The 18,455-nt window shown below is 49.0% G+C and overlaps 1 long non-coding RNA gene across 1 annotated transcript; it reads right to left on the bottom strand.

Moving 5' to 3' along the window:
- On the bottom strand, positions 1 to 17,662 carry LOC146276294 (uncharacterized). Its single transcript, XR_014762456.1, has 3 exons — positions 17,096 to 17,662; positions 7,669 to 7,768; positions 1 to 901 (listed from the first exon to the last, which is right to left on the bottom strand). It is a non-coding gene; the product is annotated as an uncharacterized LOC146276294 (long non-coding RNA).
- Between the last annotated feature and the right edge of the window lie 793 nt (positions 17,663 to 18,455).

The following is an 18,455-nucleotide window of genomic DNA, read 5'->3' as shown; positions in this document are numbered from 1 at the left end:
TTCACAGTTTTTATTATAATGCTACCAATAAAAATACTACTGACAAGAATTATTATTAATATTTTTGGAAAGGCAGTTGATTTCCTCACAGAATTACCCAGCTGCTTTACTGCAACTGTTCAAATCCACGTTGCATTCACGTCTTGTGAGATGTAATTAAAAGCGATGATAGTAGAATAGGGATCATTTTAGAAGTGCAGGTTCTGATTTGAAACACATGTCTCCAGATGGGCAGACAGAGAGCAGAGCTGTAATGTCTATAAAGTCTGGAGATGAGTAATTATTCTTTGTCGCTAGTGCAAAGCCATTTTTTAGCAACCTGACAGCCAGCAAGAAAGAGAGGAGGGGAGACAGGAGAGCAAAGGAGGAGGAGAGAAAGAGGGGAGGGGAGGAGGGGAGGGGAGAGTGCGTTAGCATTCAAAGGTTATCCAGATCTGGGAGGCTCATGAGAAACTGGCCTACTTGTTTTCTCTGAGGTAGTTCTGAGAAGAAATGGGAAGAAAAAAGAGAGATTTGCTAAGAAGAAACAAGGAGAGGACTAGGAGGTTGAAATAAAGGACAGGTGAGGGAGAGAGGAATGGAGGACTGAAGAGAAGAGGGAAGGGGGAGAGGAGGTAGGAGAGGAGAGGAGAGGAGGTGGGAGAGGAGAGGAGAGGAGAAGGAAGGGAGGGAGGGGGAGAGGAGAGGAGAGGAGAAGGAAGAGAGGGAGGGGGGAGAGGAGAGGGACGAGGATGGATGGGGCAGTCTTCTCTTTTTCCAACTGTCCAGGAGTTGTTAAAGTGAGAGAGGTCCCAGGTGAAAACCAGACCAGGAGACATGACATCATGACAGGGCACTTCATCAAAGCTACCGAGGCCGTCTTGGATATCAGCCCAGGGAGCCTAGAGAACCGCTGGGTCTCCTGTACACACACACACATAAACACAAACAAACACACACAGGTTTAACGATCATTGCTGTCGAGATTTTACAGGCCATGGTTCCTTCTGATACTGCAGGATAAGTATTATGGGAGCAGTGTGGTGAGGTTGTTGTGAGGGCTCCAGTTCTCCATGTTGTTTGATACAGAAACACGCCTGCAAGCTCTGACCCCTCTCTCCTGCTGGTTGGGTTGCCATGTCATCTGTTGCCATAGACACGGTGCATTCTTTTCTTTACCTTTTGAATTTTAAAGTTTTTTCAAATGACCACTCTGCCCCCCTTTCTCTCCCTCTCTCATGCACACATACAGTACACACACATACAGTACACACACACACACACATACAGTACACACACACACACACACACTGTCACACACTCATACATATACGCACACTCACACAATCTTTTGAATGATGATGAATGGCCAAGCACTGCTTTTCTGTTGATGTGCAATCAAGCAGACATTTATGAATAGATTATAGCTACTACTGGACTGAAAAAGAGCTTTGCATGGAAAGAAACACAGTGAGATTTGGGGTTTTCCAAATGTCTGGACATTTTAATGGTTGAATCCTCAGAGTTGCACTAAAATACTATATTCGACACTTATTAGAACATATTTTTTTTATACAACAGACTGACAGCGGTTTCTGACCCACAAATTACAATCTGGACTGATTCCTCTGAATATTTATCTTCCAAGGTCTTCCACCTTCAAACTTGCCCCCACCATGCTGACAGGACAATAATGAACCGCCCTGCCACTTATTCAACAGTGTCATTCACACCTGGGTCAAAGGTCAGCCTGCCTCCAAATGAGCATCCAGCTCTTGTCAGATGTCAGTCAGACTGGACCACACCCTGCTGGGAGGAGGAAGCCCCACCCCCACCCTCCCAGCTGCTGTGAGGAGAGAGAGAGAGAGACAGAGTGAGAGAGACAGAGTGAGAGAGACAGAGAGAGAGAGAGAGACAGAGAGAGACAGAGAGAGACAGAGACAGAGAGAGAGAGAGAGAGAGAGAGAGTCCTACAGCTTCTAATGCCCCAGGAAGCTTAGTGACTGTGGATCTCTTCCAGAGTCCTTGGCGGTTAGTATGGCAACATTCTTCTCCTCTCTCTTTTTCTCACACACACACACACACACACACACACACACACACACACACACACACACACACACACACATACACAGAGCTACGGCCAAACACACGTACACATCCTCTCCCCCTCCTGGCTCCCACAGTCCAGAATAACCATTAGGAGCCAGAGAGTGGAATCCAATCCCAGATTACTCAAATCCTTCCCCTCAGAGGCTAACCATTTGGCATCTTGCGGCGTCGGCCAATGCTGATGATGTCATCCACGCTGGCCCCAGTTGCTGTGGAGGCAGACCCGGGGATGATGTCACAGGCGGGTCAGGGGGGTGGTGGGCAGGCTGGCGTGTTTGTAGGGCAGATGGTGGGGGGGCAGAAGACAGGGTGTCCTATCCCGTCATAGCACCACTCCCCCTTGTCCTGCTTCCAGTACGACATCACTTCCTGTCCACCGTGTCCTGCTTCCAGTACAACATCACTTCCTGTCCACCGTGTCCTGCTTCCAGTACGAGATCACTTCCTGTCCACCGTGTCCTGCTTCCAGTGCGACATCACTTCCTGTCCCCCGTGTCCTGCTTCCAGTATGACATCACTTCCTGCCCCCCCGTTTCCTGCTTCCAGTATGACATCACTTCCTGTCCATCGTGTTTCTCTTGTCTCTGCACCTGACCATTTGTTGTCTTTCTGTTTTTCTCGATCTTCTTCAGGTCTTGCTGTCCCTTTTGCTCTTTAGGCCTCTCTCTCTCTCTCTCTCTCTCTCTCTCTCTTGCTCTTTCTCTCTTTATCTCTCTGTTTGTCCTCCCATCTGCCTCTCTCTCAGCATAGATCCATCTGTCTCTCCCTCCCTGTAGGTCACCCCTTTTCCTTCATCCCCCTCTCCTTCAGATCTCTCTCCTCCCTTCTTCCTCTTCTTTATCTTCCTCCCTCCATCCTCTGTTCTTCTTCTGCGCTCCGGAACGCGAGCATGTCCTTTGTGTGTTCAGTCGGAGTTCTTCTTCTCTCATTGAGAAGGATGGCAGGCTGGCTGTGTTCCAGAACACTCCTCACAGTCTCTCCCTAGAGAACCCCGTCACTGCAGGCTCTCCTCCCTGAAACATGAACAGACAGACCCCCCCAAACACACACACACACACACACAATGTATATGAGCTGGGGAGCACATGCCAACACACACACTCACTTTAAAGACACACTCACACACACACTAAAGACACACACACACTTACATCCACCCCCCCTGGCTCTGTTTCCTCCAGGCCTGCCAACCCCCCTAGATCAGCAGAGAGACGTCCAACAAGCCGCTCTGTGTTGGAGTCCCTCTGCCTGGGCCTCACTGAGATGATGCCCAGACAGCACAGATGACATGTATGAGGGATGGAGAGAGAGAGAGAGAGAGAGACCGGCGTGAGAGGAGGGGGAGGGGGCGGAGGCGGTGTCTGTCCATCAAACACACCCCAGTACGAACAACGCCCCTACTTCAAAGACAAGGACAGGGAAACAAAAGCTAGCACGTTGTGTGTGCTCACAGTCTAGAATCTGCAGCTCTGCCGTCTGTAAAGAAGAGTTCATCATCCAGTTCTTTCTTCGCCATTGTCTCTGCGGCACACGACGGGTCGATGAGATCGATGCTGGCAACTCCCTAGCAAATCAAGCATTTACGCGAACCTAATCGAGTCATTCATCTCTTTACCAGCCATCCAGAGTAACCATTAATACACATATTGGCATGACCTTCGCATAGACATGATCAGTCATCTGCACACACACAAAAGAGGGAGAGAGAGAGACGATATACAGTAGCTGTGCACCATTTCCCTACATGGAAACCAGGCCTCAGATTAAAACAGAGCATCGAAGCATTTTAAAGCATTCCAGATCTGATTTCGCTCAGAGCCATGACTCTGCTGATGTTTTCAGAGCAAACACACACATTACCTCGTACAAATACCTGCCCACACCCTGACCCAATGACGTCCCTACATTGGGATGATAAATACCACTCGATGCTTCCTAAAGGCCACGTCATCTCAGCTGTTGCATACCCAAACACTTGGCCTTTGGCGTCTGTGAGGTTATCAATAAAAGGGCGCAAATTGGAATGGATTAGGACTGGATTAAAGCAGCCTAGCAGCTTCCTCGCTACGCCTGGCGTCATCCCTTTAGGCGGTGGGATGATCCATGAGGCTGAGACGTTCCGCTAGAGACATCATCCATCCTCATTACGGCCTCTCTTACCGCTACTGCTGCTGTCTCAGCCGTCAGGCTGGAGGAGGCGTGCGTGAAGGAGGGCTGGGCGTTGTGTTGTCTCTTAACGGGTCTGGACAACAGGACTCAGCTGGGAGCCACTTCAGTTCATCGCGTCTGGGGTCGAACCAAACCCGTGTAATGCGCTGCACGATGCAAGGATATTTACGTTGAGTCTCTTGCTTTTGACAGTTTCGGAGTTCTTGCTGTTCCCACAGTGTCAGTCGGGTTTCCGTGTACGTTCTACATGGCGTTCCAGAGGACGTAACAGGATCTCACTCTCGTTCTATGATTCTGTGTTTTCACAAACAAAATGGCTTGAGGACAGACGGTGCATGTAATTGAACCCTAAACATGGTGGGATGTAACAGAAACACAAGGACTTCATGAGGTAGCCCCTTGTGTTGCTCACATGAAACCCCATAGAGCTCCGATCATTGTCACAGCTTCCGCAAACATTCTTGTAGGCATCCTTGAGAAACTAACTACAATCTCCCATTGTTTGAATGATGTATTCCTCCGATTTTCTGAAGTCACAGATGTCTATATGTAGCTTAATTGCTGTGCCACACACACACACGCACACACACATTCATCTCACCGCACACACCAGATGAAGCATTCGTAGAGAGCCGATTCTCTGGCGATCTGCTCTCACCATTGCCTCTATTTGAGAACATGCCAGGAACACATGATACATCTTTTCAAGACTTAATTAGATTAAAGCGGAATTTTACCAATCCGTGGTTCTTGTTTTTCTTGCCTCAGATACGCCTTCATCTCATTTTCGTGAGACAACTTCATTGTTGCTTGTATGTCTTGGCCAGGGACAATCCCAGAGACAAGCCGTATTGGACCACAATAGCTGTACATGCTTGGCACTCGCAGAAGATAATTGTTTTGCAGAAGCGGGGGTGGAAGAGTCACAGCTTCTCACTTGAGGACATCTACCCAAATCTCTTCTCTTGCTGCATCGCCTAGTGTTGTCAAACATTGTTAAACGACATTTGATTTGTAATTACGAAGCAAAGTACGACATAAGGCGCGTTCCCTCCAGGCTTTGTGTGTAATCCAGCTCCTGCAGGCGATGATGCCTGCTGGGAATATTGGAAACTACCACTGTGTGTTCCTCTCCCAGAACTGTGTCGCGTTAAAATGGCAGCCTGTTGTATTTCCAGACACACGAGCAATGTTCTGAGACACAGTCAGTTAGTTCTGAGGTGGTTCTCATCTCTCAGAGCCACACCTGGTCTGATCAATTCAATATCATTACACACCCGGAGGGACAAGGAAGTAATGAAATCTCACATCTGGATGGTCGAAACTAAACAGATCGCTCAGCCTCCTTGACCGCTTTGTGCAGCAGACTGTATCACATTCTGTTATCATGTAAACATTTTCAAATAATATGACAGGATTCTGCCGATTTATTAATCCCAAATGAATTGTTCCTGACTAGAAACGAGACTCAGAGGCCAGAGCGAATCTGAAAACTGATATCAAGTTTGATTAATGCCAAATGGGTTCCGCTGGAAACGGGACTTATTTCACGGAGGCGCCGAGGGGACGCATTAAAGCGTCGCGCATCTCCTGTTTCATTCGGGAAGCGCGCCATCCCATTTCATTTGTCTCCACGCGTCGTTCACCGGGAGACGGGTTACCGATGGCGATAGCCGTAAAGGAGTCTTCCATTACGGGGAGGGGGGAGGGGAGGGAAGGAGGGAGGGGGGGGAAGAGGGAGGGGGGAGGGAGGGGGGAGGGAGGGGTAGAGGGGTAGAGGGAGGAGAGTGACAAGCAACACAGAGCGTTCAGCCTAATGGGCCCTTTGGGATTGGTCGTTGTGTGTGTGCGACATCAATCAGGGTCCCTGCCTGCTCCACCATGTCCCTGCGCTCCGTCCTCTCTCACAGCAGATGTCTCTCTCTCGTCAGCCGTTACCGTCGCATGCAAACCATGCCAGGCGCATGCTAATGAGCCGGCGCTGGAGCTCTGGAGAAACACGGCCCCCTGACGGCCCCCTGACGGCCCCCTGACGGCCCCCTGACGGCCCCCTTACAGCCCCCCTGACGGCCCCCTGACGGCCCCCTTACAGCCCCCCTGACGGCCCCCTGACGGCCCCCTTACGGCCCCCTGACGGACCCCTGACGGGCCCCTGACGGCCCCCTGACGGCCCCCTGACTGCCCCCTTACGGCCCCCTTACAGCCCCCTGACGGCCCCCTTACGGCCCCCTCACGGCCCCCCTGACGGCCCCCCTGACGGCCCCCTGACGGCCCCCTGACGGCCCCCTTACGGCCCCCTGACGGCCCCCTGACTGCCCCCAAACACACACACTCAAAGCCTAGGAATGGCTGTTGATGTGCAGAGACGTTTTTCACTGGATACGTCTAGTCCCTGACCTGGAGGACCCTGGGTGTGGTCCCCCTCTCTCTCCCCAGGATCACTCCTCCTTCCTGGGTTGTTTTGCCAGAGGCCTGGGTGGTCTCTGGAGGCCTCCTCCGGGTCCCTGTGATGAAGAGCCTCACCTTCATCCAGGCCTGAAGGAGCCGTCCTCCTCTGGAATCTGTATAGGTTTCACGTTCTCTCCCTGCCTCCCCTCGGGGCAGGTGCTGAATCGACACGCCGGTGTCTGGCGGTGCAAAGCATCGATCCTGCCTCCGACGACCTCCACCCTCCTCTCCTGGAGATGTCATCCAGCCCCGGGGGAGGCCAGGGCCGCGGAGCGATGTGCTTAGAGCAGCACACATTCCCCCCTCGTCAGAACCTGCTGAGGCAGTGCTGGGAGGCACTGGGCTGTGGAAGACACACTCCTGTTCGGAGCTTTACAGCCCATCATGAAATGAGGAGGCTACAACCTCTTGGCAGAGTTTCAGGGACGCTCAGTGCTGGACAAAGAGAGAGTAGGAGACGTGGTTGTAGCTAATGTTCGTGCAGTCACAGTATTAGTCCGAGGTCAAACCAGCAGAAGTTACTGCACTGATCAGTGTGTCTATGTAATAACATCGCTTAGCCTTCATTCAATAGGTTATTTGGTGAATATCCAGATGAATTGCTAAGTACGCATCCGTATTTGTAATATTGTTATACTGTAGACTCAGTAGTCTTTTATAGCTTTGTTCCTGCAGATCTAGGTTTTTTTTTTTTACAGGATCCGAACTCTTCTCCTCTCGTTCCTCTCCACCTGTCATCCAAACCATCCCCCAACCCCTCCCCCCCCCCCACCCCCCTCCACCCCCCTCCCCCCGTCCTAATGTAGTGGCTCTCTCCAGAACGCCATTACCGCCTCCATCAACCCCCCCCCCCTCCCCAGCCTCACACCCTTTCCCTGGGTGGGCGTCACAAAGTTGCCCCCCTCGTAGGCAGTAATTACCCTGAGAATGGGGCAATTAGGGCTGCTATGGGGTAATTACCAGAGTTTGAGTTGTTTAATTGCTGGCTGCTCCAGAGCTGTCTGCTGCTCGCTGATGGGGGAGTCGACACTCGGTTGAGAGAGATATTTCATGCTCTTGACTGGAAAATAGGAGAGAGGGAACGAGAGAGAGAGAGAGAGAGAGAGAGAGAGAGAGAGAGAGAGAGAGAGAGAGAGAGAGAGAGAGAGAGAGAGATTGGTCGGGTATTAAAAGGAGGCAGGGGAAACAGGGCACAGAAAAGGAGATTGGAGAGATTGGGTGAGGATGAATGACAGTGAGAAAAAGAGAGGGGATGGAAAGAAATGGAAAGGATTATTATGGAGGAGTAACTACTTTCACTTAATCTGAACCTCTGAACTGCTCTAACGATGAGAGAACAGTAATCCTTCTGCCTAGGACAGAGTTACATTTTTGCCGGCATCCTTAGAACCCCCCCATTTTGTTGTTGTTGAAAGATCTAATAACCGTGAAGGGTTGCACACCTCCACAAAGACTAGGAGAAAGTGTGAAGATGGAAACAGATCAGACGGATGACCCAGACAGATGGAAGGTAGGCCTTGCTAACGACCCCGCAGCCCCAGCCCTGCTAACAGGGTGGGGGGACAGACAGCGTGACTGATCCCTGTCTGAACACTCCTGCTCTGGGCCAATGTGACTGATGAGAACCAGACCCTCGCTTCCGTCCCATCCAGCAGGTCACAACCTCTGAGGACGGCCATTTTGGAGGCCATTCTTCCAAGGCAAAGGGCCTGTGACAGGAGCACTTGTGGGGACAAGGGTCAAGGGTCAAGGGTCAAGCCACCAAGCATCGGGGGGACGGGATTCAGGCAGCCGTACTCGCATTCTCCCTCGCTCGGAAAGATGGCTCTGTCTGCATACTGTCTCATTCCGATCCAGGAATAGTAAGTTGTTAGCGAGAGTTTCTCGTCACAGGCAACCGGCCGTGCTTCTTCACTTGCCAGCGGTGACGAAACTCTTCTGAGGAACATAACGTAATGTTTGTGTTGTGTCCTCACGCATTGTTATACAAACCGCATTTTAGGCCACTTTTCAAATTGGCGGAGCTACTACTATGTTCTGTTCAAGCTGGGATCTCATTTAAAACAAACCTGGTGGGTTATTTTCTGTCTGTTGTTTTGAAAACGTCTGCACATGAAGCTTCTTAACGACGAGTGAGGCTCTCTGATGTTGTTGACCTGTTTGCTTGCTGTTCTGCTTCCAAGGAACTGCATGTAAACAGTGCTTGGACCACTGTGACATGAACCAACATGACTCATAACACCTGATGGAGACGTACTGTAGGGGCGGCAAATGCGTCCGATTGATGTGTTGACTGGTAGTGATCCCTATGACCTCTTGACCCCTGACCCCTGCCCATATCTGGAAGGCTACTTTTAGCAACTGCCTTCTGGGAGACCTGCAGCTTCGAATCACCGGCTGACAGAGAGAAGGGGCACATCGTGTTGCCTTCTGGTATGAAATGCGCTGTATAAAAGTTTGGTTTGATTTGAAGGACTCTGCAGCTCTTCATAATAGGAACATTGTTGGTTGGTGTCAGGGTTTATTCACACAGGTCTGGGGTGCTCGGCGTAGTAACTCTCCCTGATTGAGGCACTGACTTTCACTGACAGACGTGTGTTTCAGATAATGACCTTCAAACAGATGAATTACAGTTATTGTGAACGGTGCAGATGTGAAGTGTAATCAGTCTTTTGGCATATCTGGCTGCTCAACAGATGTAGCTGTATGATGGTGGAGGGGGATTGGAGGGGGGGGGGTGTTGAGGGGGATGGGGGGCATCGTCTTGCTACAGAAGGCTAGCACTTAACCTCACCGATGCAGCGATTTGTCACAGCTGACCGACCGATCGCAGCTTTGGTCAAACCATGGATCGCCCTGGAGGGGCCCTCCACCCTCATGGGGCCCTCCTCCCTCATGGGGCCCTCCACCCTCACGGGGCCCTCCACCCTCACGGGGCCCTCCACCCTCACGGGGCCCTCCACCCTCACGGGGCCCTCCTCCCTCATGGGGCCCTCCACCCTCATGGGGCCCTCCACCCTCATGGGGCCCTCCACCCTCACGGGGCCCTCCACCCTCACGGGGCCCTCCACCCTCACGGGGCCCTCCACCCTCATGGGGCCCTCCACCCTCACGGGGCCCTCCTCCCTCATGGGGCCCTCCACCCTCACGGGGCCCTCCACCCTCACGGGGCCCTCCTCCCTCACGGGGCCCTCCACCCTCACGGGGCCCTCCACCCTCACGGGGCCCTCCACCCTCACGGGGCCCTCCACCCTCGAGGGGCCCTCTGCCCTCAAAGCCTCATCGAGTTTGTTTTAATTAATTTTCTGCTGGTGTGTATCAACACATTGTGGGTGCTTGTCAGGTGGAACTCTGGGTCGTATGAGTGTAAAACGAGGACGAGCTATTCCCGGACGGCCTCGCCCTCCCTGGCAGTCATGGAGTCGGGTCAGATGGACGAGCAGAAACACTCCTGACTCACTGCACTCGCTCCCCCAGTAAACTAATGTTCCCTCTAGGACTGGGAAGCATTACAGCTACGTTCTGCGATTGTTTTCCATGTTTACAGCCTGTCCAGATTCATGTGTTACTCTTTCGGAATTAGAGGAAAAGGGAACGTTGTTTTTCCATGAATACTTCGACCTGGTGGGTTTGTGAGATGTGTGTGTTCCCTGTGTTCATAATGCATGAGACATAACACTTCATCAATGTGTCCTTATCTAATTACGGTACTGTTGTGCGAATTGCAGTTACAGAAATAGAGCAGGTTCGGGCCCAGTCCTTCCTGCTTTATCCCGATCAAGTGGCAGGTTTCAATGTCTCCCGCGAAACAGAGATGTGCTTTGGAATCAGTTTCAAAGCGTCCAAATCAAATGGAGGATACCGTATATCTGACCTCCTCCAGTTCCAGCTATGTGCTGCAGCCCTCGTAAGAGCTCCTCTCCCAATTAGAGAGAGAAAAACAAATCTGAAGCCAGGGAAACAAGACAAATTGAAGTCTGGAGCAGGCAAACCTTTGGTCTCTTTGATGTATGCGGTCGACGGTAAGAATGTGGCCTTATTTGAAGTGTGTTATCTCCACTCAGAAAAACCTCCTCCTTGACAATGACCTTGTCGCAAGGCTCTCCCCGTCTGGGAAGATGAAGTCAGCACTCATCCTGGTCTTCCCACTAACGACGGATGAAACCAGACTCTCGCTCGGCCAGCAGTCGGTTAGAAATAATTAAAGTGAGCCTTGGTGGTTTAACAGGGGACCGCAAAATCGATAATAGACTCAAGTGCGGACGCTCAAAGCAACACGGCAGTTCTTGACGAGCACCCTCCTCAGCGCTCCCAGCCTCACACAAGGGTCAGCGCAATGCAGCCGGCTGCCAAAGACCGGCTTTTAATTGGCTCCCTTGTGTTGATCATTGTATAGTTCTTTCCTCAACTCCTGAAACAGAACTACCGACTTGCCGCCTATTAAAAATGACAGTTTAGCTCCGTAAGATAAAACTCTCTCCCTCTGAGAAGAGAAAAAGAATGCTTTCCAGAGTACTTTCCTGCTTATTTTTTCCTCCCTTATTGTTCTTTTGTGAAGAATGGCTCAGTATGGGACTTTATGGAATAACATTAACCCTAACCTTCTGCACAGTCTTGTCAATCACCCTGCGTCTGTCCTTCCTAACTCCTGTCATATCCACCAGGCTCATTTGGCAGAGATGAAAAGGTCACATGACCCTTTTAAAACAAAGTTTCTCAGCAGCTCAGTGTGATCGCTCCACCATGTGTAACCCCCCCCCCCCCCCCCCCCTTCTAACTAAGATCAAACTCCTACAACTCTGCCCCCCTCTGGAAGTGCTAATGACCCTGTTTGTCTGAGGACAAAGTTCCCCCACCCTCTCCCCCTTCCTCACCTCTCCCCACACACACACCCCCTGCCGGTCCCTCTCACTTAGAGCTGATTGTTTTACCACTTGTATCCTTCTTGTCTGAGCTTGGGCGGGGGAGGAACCAGCTTTCTCCAGGGTTAGGGTTAGGGTTAGGGTTAGCGTCCTTGGTGGATGAATGGAGGCAGTCTTGTTGGAGGGGAATACCAGGAGCTGAGAGACAAACACCTTCTGGCTTTGTGTCTGCACAGGTGGAGCCATGCCACTGTGAGGGAACACGCTAAATGGAGATCTATGTTGATGTGTACGTAATGCAATAACCTGTGTGTGTCATCAAGTGTATTAGGCATGCATGTCACATTTTGAACCCCTGTTGAGGTTGATTGTGGGGTCAAGGACGTGACACAGCAATATTTACATAATGGGCGACATCAGCAACTGTGCCCCCTGGCAGTATTTCAATAAAAACACAGTTGCCAGGAATTGGATATGTGGCCTGCAGTTATGTATCCGATGTTTTACACTGATGCATCTTTCCTTAAGGTCAGCAGTATGGATCTGTGCTATGATTCTGCTTTCTTGGCTCTGCAACCGTCTTTATCATATCCCTGTAACCGAAATCTGAATCCCCCCCATTCATCTGTTAAACACAAACTTTACCAAAAACCCACAGAGTAATTTGTAGCCAGACAATTTAGATGACATCTGACAATGACTCAGGATTGTTCGTTGTACTTTATCCTTTTGGGCACAAGCACTGGTTGACAAGCACAGTTAGTGGTTTGGCGGATGAACTGCTGAATCAATGTGAAGGCATGCTGTTCTGCACTGAGCTGGTAGATGCAAGACAATCAGTGAAAGTGATACACAGAAGATGTAATCAATGCCCAGTATTACGGCGCTGACTAGAGGGAACCGCGTAGCATGGTGCTGAGGTGAAGATGTATGGAAAAGGACTCAGCGATAGGAATTCTATGAAGACATGTCGAGATGAACTCAGTTTGGGGAAGGCTGACACGCCAAAAACTGTATAGCTGACTTCACAATGTCGTTCCCATACGAGGATGCGTCCGTCGCTAATATGCCAACCTTAAATTCCTGAGATGGCTACGCGTGCTAGCGGAAAACTGTCCTGGGCCAGATTTCCCAGATTCTTTAAGAAGCTCTTAATGCCAAGAGCTTCTTAGGAGAGGTCTCAGAGCATTCTAGAGCGTTGTTAGTATGCTCCTAAGATGCTCTTAGCGTTAAGAGCTTCTTAACGAATCTGGGAAACCCGGCCATGGTTGCTATTCTGGTTGCTAGGTAGGAAGATTTGTATTTAGGCCTATTTAAACCAAGTTAGCCTACTCTACTATTTGAAGTTTTCGCTAGCTAGTGGTTGCTAGCTAGCTTTTCTTGTGGATAAATTTTTTTTTTTGCATAGATTTTAAAAGACCAGGAAGGCAACATAGTGATCTCCCTGCGCGTGTTGCTGTCTCAGGTATGTCGAACGAGTGAAAACTTCAAATGACAATACGCCTCAAGCTTAGTGTAATGGGGGTGTAAGTGACGTGGTACTACCAACTACGCCCAAAAAAGCTAGCTCTTTGTTGACCCGGGTGCCTCTTACCTGAGGAATTCCGAGATCTAGAATTGAAATGGAAGAGCTGAGATTCGCCTTTTGTTTCTTCAGAATAGGTCTGTAGAAGCCCCTGAGCTCAAGTTTGAATTGTTGGGAGGAAAAACAGTGTAAATAACTTGCATCGGATCAAGCCTTTTCACTAAGCAACCCTGACAAGACAGGAACAAACACGAGGGAGTTTACATCTGGTCCAGATCTGTTTATTTGAAGGTTAATGTCGAGGCTAATTAGAAAAATGTTGCTTGAGGAATGATTGAGGAATGAAATGTTTCCATGGTTTTGGCAAATGCTGCTGATGTTTGTCTTAATGTCTCAAGTCAGCCCTGACCATGCTTGAAGTTCATAAGACTGCAAGATGTTCAGAAAAAGGCTGCTAAAGTGAAAACCAACAAGAGTTGAGATGTTTAGCTGTTGTTTTACAAGAGACCCTTCAACTGTTCTGAAACACATCTGATTATGTTTACAGAGTTGGGAAACATCTTGCTAATCCCTGTTAACTTTAAATTATGTGAATATATCTATTCTTGAACATTTGATAACCAAATGAAGCCCTTGGCACATGTCAGATCGCATATGCCAAAGTGGTTTATTCCAAAATGGTCAGCTATCAAAAGATCACAAACTGTTATTAAACTGCGAGGTCACAATTTATAAAATAGATTCCTTCAAAGGAGATATGATCTATGGTTTAACCAGATATTACTGAACTATTTAAATAGCCCTCGATCCAGCCAACTTGTATTCTTTGGGTGCTTTTGTGCTTGGATAGAATAGCGGTCTATTTATTTTAAAACTTCACTAACAAAATTAAACAGTCATGTGGCGGTTGAAGCAATCCTAGGACAACATAGCAAAGAACATAATGGTTTAACGGTTAACACCGAGGCCTGGGAAAACTGGCGAGGTGTACTGAATGGAACACTTCATTGTCAGGTGCCGTGATCTTCAACCTCAGGTCCGAAAACTATTTTCGAGTGGCCCAGCTTGAAGCACTCATTGTCCCATAACTCCTTGTACCTGTGAGAAAAGACTCCCGCACTTAAGATTCCAGTCCGAGCAGTCAAGAGTTTGGGAGGTAAGTGCTCCGAGTGATTGTGGTTGCGATTCAGAGCCTTGACACAGATCCAAATAGTCTTGCGGCGGCTTCGGGATGACTTCCAAGCCCAGCAGAACACGGCTTGCAGAAGTGGAGACTCCTTCCATCCCTCGTGAGAGGAACCAGCAACAGTACTTTCTTTTAAAACAAGACTTGAACTTGTAAAAGACTCACTTTTCGATTGCTACTTTTCTCGTTCTTAAAAAAAATCTATCTTCTAAAATAGAGAGATTACCTTTATTCAAAGTACACAAGTGGCTGTTGTCAGTTTCCTATTGCCCTTTTTACTCACTCTAATTCAATCTTGTGATTGCTATAAAAGAATGTGACTGTTTAACGGGGCTACTACTAATAGCCTTACTCTGACCTTTGTGGTGTTCATTAAAGAACACTGGTCAGTCTCTACGAATAATTGAAAAGATAAGTACATAGACAAAGAGTTTTAATCCTCACAAACAATATAATCACACCAGTGACTTAACAACATTGTGGTCTGTGATTTCCTTCTTTAAGACAGACCTAGGCTAGTGCCTGAGGGAAAGTGTGGACGCGTAGTTTTTATGCCCTTGCAATTTTTGACAAAAAATGAGCATTTGATAAGACAAGGCACAGAGATTACACAGAACTTCATGCGCTGCCACGCTTTAAACCGCCCTGTTGATCAGTGAGAAGGGTTCTTCATTAGGTGGGTTGACGGTGGCGCTGTTGGATGCCCCGGAGCCCCCCTGTACAGCTGGAATTGATACGCTCTGCCGAGGAATGTGACGCATGAATAGATAATTACAGTTGCTGCGGCGCGGGCGAGCGCCAATGAGTGTGGTAATTACTCTTTAGCATGTGAAAGAAGGGGCCTGTAGACTTGGTTTTTGGCTGGTGGTACCAGGAGCTGGATACGCCTGAGGGGCTGCCTTCAGGCCTGTCGTGAAAGTAGGTTAAAGCTTCTCACGAGGAGAATGGAACTGAGATTCTGAGGTGAAGATGTTGCACATTGTTTTCTTTCTTTCGGGTATGAAACCGAGGTAGGACTGAACAATAGGCTATTACTCTTGGAAGACTCACTGCTCTCACTAGCACGCCCCGTTATGGGTGCTGTGGGTGTTGTTTACCTCTCTGTTTTGTTTCAGACATGACATAGAGAGAACGACACAGAAAAAGACCCAAGAACTCAGATTTTTCATGGCTTGACTGTTGTCATGACGCACTCCCTACAAGCTGAGCGTGACGACCAAAATGCATGGACACTAATCCGTTAAAGAAACACGAGGCTGATTTAAAAAATGAGCTAAACAAGTAAAAAATAACCTTTCGGTTGCAAAGAAACTCCTTGGGGACTGGGCCCCCGCCTCTGTTGTAAACCCTGGGCATTGTTACGAAAAAGTCAAAAACTCAATTTCGTCCTTGAATTGTTTTCCTTCTGCTGATCTTTGTGGAGCTCTGTGTGTCTGCGTTTCCTCTGCTGCGGTTGAGGGGAAGCTGTTGTGCCTTGTGGCCGAGAGCACACGAGGGGCATAATGGATGTCCTGTGGGATGCTGATTGAGTTTGAAACGGCGCAGGTCAACCTCGGGGTATTTGAACAAGGCCTAATGGACCTGCAGCAGAGCCTGAGGGGAGGGGGGGGGGGGGCTGGGAGAGGTCACGGCGGGGTCAAGTTTGCTCAGGGAGTTCTGAAGCGTGCCAAACGCTACTCGCTCTCTCCCACCCAGCAGTCCCACCTAGGCTTGGCCAACTGCAGGCCGCATCTGGTTGCTATTCCCTGTGTTTGACACCAGAAAACCCGGCCGAAAACCCTCCAGACCGGAGGGAACTGTTGTTTTTTTAACGTAACCACAATGGAAGGAAGATCACTTTGTAAAGAAGGACAAGGTCTTTCTGAGGAGAAAATGAGTCATTGCAACGAACTGTGGGATATGTGTGTCTTAAACAGTTGCTTGTGCCGTAGGCTGTCAAACTCACAAATTTAAACAAATGTGACATATTTACAAGGATATCTGTAGTGTTCTGGGATTGGGCAGAGGGAGAGACTTTTCAGTCCCTTCCCTGTTTAAAATGGGCAGTCACATTTCATAAAATCTGACCAGATTTTTGAGCACCTGCCAATGGCCAACTAGGGTGTCTATTAAAGTGATGCATGATGAACGCTGGTGCAGAGGGAGGTGATATGTGCGACTGAATGTGTGACAGAAAGCGAAGAAGGTGAGAAGCTGGCTTGGTTTGCCAGCAGGCATGGTCTGAGCCTTGCACACAATACAGGCAGTGTGGGATTCTTAGTGAGCGCCTGGCACTGTCGCCACTTAAAGGTTAACCCCCAGTGATTATACCGCAGCTACGCATTTTATCAATAGTTGGAATGAAAAAGAACTCAGAATAGAACTGGCTATTAAAATCTGAACAACCCTATTCAGCGTTTAGGCAACCATCATTTCAAGAATTCTTTACGATACCTCATTATATTTTTTACTGAACACAAGTTTGTTTATTGAAGAAAAATATTGTTTTAGGCAGTGTGTATTGACTCAATGTGAAGGAGAAAAATAACATTTTACTCTACTACAGTACTGTAAAGTCATCTTGTTTTGAGGATACATTTCCCCTTTTCCACAACCAGACAAAATCTTACATTATAATATTGCTAAATACAATACTACAATACACACTTTGCATGATGTATATCAAGGTAAAGTTTGAAATAGACCTTTGCGAATCTTGACCTTTCAAGTAAATAGTTTGTCACTGTTACATTATCAATTAACTGTGGAGTTATTCAGTAGTGATTCAGTTAATCAGCACTTAAATTTCCTTCAGATAACAACGAGATCACTCACCGTTTGGTCTGCTGTTTTCCAAGAGCTTAAAGTTGGGTCTTACAGTAGGTGTGATTGTCACATCAAGTTTATTTGTGTTTCTTGATTTACCGGTTGTATGTAGGTCCCAGCGGGTCAACAGAACAGGGTCAGTCTATGCCAGGCTTGGTTGATGGCAAGGATCACAGCATGGGCCAAGCTTCTCTGGCCCTCTGAGTCATTAGTTTTGTCTTGGAACTGAGTTGAGAAGAATTGCTTCTGAAGGCTGTTCATTTTCGCCTGTAGACGTTGAACTCAGTCTAACCTTCGGACCAGAGAGCCAAGTAAACACCTCACAATCACTTCAAAAGGTGAGACTGGCTTAAGGTGAAAATCTGTTTAATACTGACAGGAATGTGCTGACATCTGTCTTGTTCAGCGCCTGTTCCTTTGGGGAAACCTGGAATATGAGGTGTGCGTTCACACACTTCATCTCTAACGTTGATTTGTGTGTGGGTTAAGGGGAAGGTGTGAGTGTGTGTGAGTGTGTATTTCTCAGTGTGTGTGTGTGTGTGTGTGTGTGTGTCGTGCAGCACAGCCGTGTGCTCTGTTGGGATTCGGGGGGTATCGTGTTCAGGTCCTGTGATACGGTGTGAGACGCTGACCTGCTACGACAGAAGAGAAATCAAAACCAGCTGAAGGGCTTCATCCCTGCTTGCTGCTGCCTGTGCTGGACGATACGGCCTCAGGAAGGAACCAACAGGGAGAAGAGAGAGGAGCTAAGAGTCCAGAAAAGATGCTAACCCAGAAAGCCAGGGACTGATCTAAAGGCTGTGAATCAGGAATAGCTCTTATGACATCACGACATCCATAACGTCCAGATTCACCACGCCGCAGTCGATCAGCCGTCCCTGACAGGGGTTGATGAAAGGACAGCAGAGAGGATTATGGGAAGGCTTATCCATAGGCCCCTCTCAAGTCAGGGGTTAGAGGTCAGGGGTGGGAGGTGCCCCCCTGTTCCTGCCTGGCCAAGACTCAACCTTATCAGGTCTGTCAGGTCCAGAGACAAGGAGGGTCCAGGGGGGCAGGAGACCCTGTCTGTCTTCCTGTCTGCCTGTCTGCCTGTCTGTCAGCCTGCCTGTCTGTCTGTCTTCCTGTCTGCCTGCCTGCCTGCCTGTCTGTCTGTCTGTCTGTCTGTCTGTCTGTCTGCCTCACTGCTGTCTCCCAGGGCCACCCTAATGAGAGGCTGTGGGGAACACGTGCATGAGGACATCAGGGTAAAAACAACCTGCCACAGTCGGTTAATGATCACTCAGGAAGGCACGCCACCGAGGCCTGTTCATGGTTCTTATTCTCTCTCCCTCCCTCTCTCCTTCTCTGTCTCTTTCTTTCTCTCTCTTTC

This window comes from Hypomesus nipponensis, chromosome 7 (genome assembly GCF_054491055.1).
Source record: "Hypomesus nipponensis isolate SF chromosome 7, ASM5449105v1, whole genome shotgun sequence".
Classification (NCBI taxonomy): domain Eukaryota; kingdom Metazoa; phylum Chordata; class Actinopteri; order Osmeriformes; family Osmeridae; genus Hypomesus; species Hypomesus nipponensis.
The sequence above is the reverse complement of the archived record's forward strand: the minus strand, read 5'-3'. Positions and strand labels throughout refer to the sequence as shown.